The sequence below is a fragment of the Zophobas morio genome, unplaced genomic scaffold (genome assembly GCF_036711695.1).
Source record: "Zophobas morio isolate AGI-343-1 ecotype UQ-CSIRO unplaced genomic scaffold, CSIRO_AGI_Zmor_V1 ptg000030l, whole genome shotgun sequence".
NCBI classification, from domain to species: domain Eukaryota; kingdom Metazoa; phylum Arthropoda; class Insecta; order Coleoptera; family Tenebrionidae; genus Zophobas; species Zophobas morio.
Window position 1 is genome coordinate 12,446,003 of NW_026972135.1, and position 2,925 is coordinate 12,448,927.

Below are 2,925 nucleotides of genomic sequence, written 5' to 3' on the forward strand. Positions count from 1 at the left end.
ATTAAATGGACATAGACGTTACGTATATATCGCAACATCGTAAACATATAACTCTCAGTATATTTTATTAACATGATCTATGCGATATGAATAGGCATTTCAAAAAGTCTAGTTACCATTTAGGGATATGGATATGGAGAGTAAAATTTAGAGCTTACAGTAAATTATTATTTTATTCAATGTTTGAAAAAATTTAATATGTAATAAGTAATAAAATACAAAAATTAATATAAATTCATAATATAAATAAATAAATATATATATGATTTCCTAATTCTAAAATAATACAATATAATTTACACTTAAAAAAAGACACAGAAACTAACTGTCGTTGTTTTTCCTTTCTTCAGGCGTTGACTAGAATGCCGTAGCCACTCTGAGCAGCGTTGTTCTACTTCTTTTTCTATTGCGGAATGGGTCTTCATTGTAATTTCTTCAAAAATAAAAATTGTAATAAATACATATATTTATTGCAAAAAAAAATACCTTTCATAATATTCATTGTTTTTGTCCCAGCCATTTTGGAATTTTCCTACCGAACAAACAAGCTACAGCAAATTCCCTGAATTTTTTTTTTTTTAATATACGCCCCACATTGTTCTTTTTCCCATTACCACCTATCTGGGACAATAGCAGTTCCTGAAATAATAAAAGAAGAAAATATTTTTATGTGTATTTACCGAGTGACTCTGAAATAAGTTCGGAAAATAAAACCACAACATCACGAAGTAGAGAAAATTTTAAGTAATTTCTTTTATCTAGTCCTAATTCAGGGGAAAAATATCAAGATCTACACCTCATTCAGTGGCATTTGTTTTCATCTAAGCAACACACAGCAAAAATAAAGAAAAAATTTAGTCACAATGGAAACTGAATAAATCATTGCCGCATCATTTACATTTAACAAGATGTTCCGTATTTGTTTCTTGAAACTGGAGCAGCAATTTAATTACTTTGAATCCGTGTGACAATTAAAGGATTTTTTTTTCCGAATCTATTTGGAAGCCACCGCGTATGTATAACATACAGGGTGCTTCACTATAAGACTTTTCTGCAACCCACTATGTATGTAACGTCTTAAGCGAAATGTGTCATGTTTAGTAGGTTCCTAAAAAGTGTTATAGTATTACAGGCATCTACCTGTATATAATATCCAAAATTATGTTATATGTAAGTACATATAAATATATTTAGTCCAGTCATTTTAGCATAAAAAAGGGATCAACCTCGGAATGAGAGACAATAAGCTGAATTTTTGTATACGCCTTAATTTTGGCGTTCTAAAAGTTGTCTCAAAAGTCTCATAAAATCTCGTGTCTGCGTCGTAAGTTATTCAAGGTCAAAGGTCAAGAAAAACAGTTTTTTGCAATTATCTCAGTTTCTATTGCTCCAATGATGTTAATTAACAATTATTATCATAATTGTAGAGCACAAAATTTGGGACAAATTTTATTCGAAATATTTTTTCATGCGGTCAATCGTTTTTGAGATAGAGGACAGTGAGCGCGTAGCGCTCGTCCATACGTACTGTAATGCAATCAACTGAATATCTGTGAATACTACCTTGAATTTTGAATAATTTTTTATTATTAATCAATTAATACATTGTATTTAATAACATTTTACATATTTTCAATATATTCATAGAATAATACTTACCTACTTTGTGTAATTAAAAACTCATTTAATGAAATATTTATTGTATATCTCAATTTATTTATATCTTTAAAATGTGTAAGTTTTTAAATACTTATTTTTCTATCATGATTATAACTGGAAGGTCTGGAAACAACAATTCAGGACACCGAAGATGACGACGATGAAACAGAAATTCCCGAACGTCCAGAAGATGACGGTGAAGAAGAAGAAAATTGATACTTTTGTTCTTTAAATTATTAAAAATTTATAGATTTTCACTGCAATTCAATTTCAATCGTAAGAAATGTACAGCTGCTGAATAAAGATAAAATTAAAATATATTAACTCGTTTTACTTTCTTAAAATTTACTTTGAAAAAATTAATATAACTTTAAGATATATAATAATCTAACCTAAGATATACCTACAATAAATATGTCATTTAAAGAGTTTTTAATTTATACAAAGTAGGTAAGTATCATTAAATAAATGTATTGAAAATATGCAAAATGTTATTAAATGCAATGTATTAACTGATAAATAATACAAATTTTTCAAAATTCAAGGTAGTATTCACAGATATTCACGGTTGATTGCATTACAGTATGTATGGATGAACGCTGCGCGCCCACTGCCCTCTATCTCAAAAACGATTAAGTGTATCAAAAAATGTTTCAAATAAAATTTGTCCCAAATTTTGTGCTCTACAATTATGGTAATAGGTGTTAACATCATTAGAGCAATAGAAACCGAGATAATCGCAAAATAATGTTTTTCTTGACCTTTGACCTTGAATAACTTACGACGCAGACACGAGATTTTATGAGACTTTTGAGACAACTTTTAGAACGCTAAAATGAAGGTATATACGAAAATTCAGCTTATTATCTCTCATTGCGAGGTTGATCGCTAATTTGACTGGACTAATTGTATTTTTTTAACTTACAAAGAAACCTGGTTGTTGTAGTAGGCAGAGATAATCTTCTAATTCCTCAAAATTTGTTTATCTGTGGTCTTGGCGGCATATCTTCTATTACTGTTTTCTTTTTGATTTGTCACATTTGATGACGTTTTCATATTGGAGATTTGTTCACTCGTTTCCTTTAAAATTTCTTTTGTTTCGCACATATTTTTTGTATTTGTTTCAAGTCTAGAGTAAAATTATGTTCATTAGCACCTAGTTCATAAAAAATTGCAGTAACATACCTTTGCAACATGTTATGGCAAAGCGCCTCACTTTCAAAAACAATCACCGTAAGTTCTTCAAAATCAGCGGGAGTATCTTCA

At 29.2% G+C, this 2,925-nt stretch overlaps 1 long non-coding RNA gene across 1 annotated transcript; it reads right to left on the reverse strand.

Annotated features, from left to right (window-relative positions):
* Nucleotides 1–339: 339 nt before the first annotated feature.
* Nucleotides 340–2,721, reverse strand: LOC135137982 (uncharacterized). The gene is made up of 3 exons (XR_010281968.1): nt 2,585–2,721; nt 487–639; nt 340–433 (listed from the first exon to the last, which is right to left on the reverse strand). It is a non-coding gene; the product is annotated as an uncharacterized LOC135137982 (long non-coding RNA).
* Nucleotides 2,722–2,925: the final 204 nt, after the last annotated feature.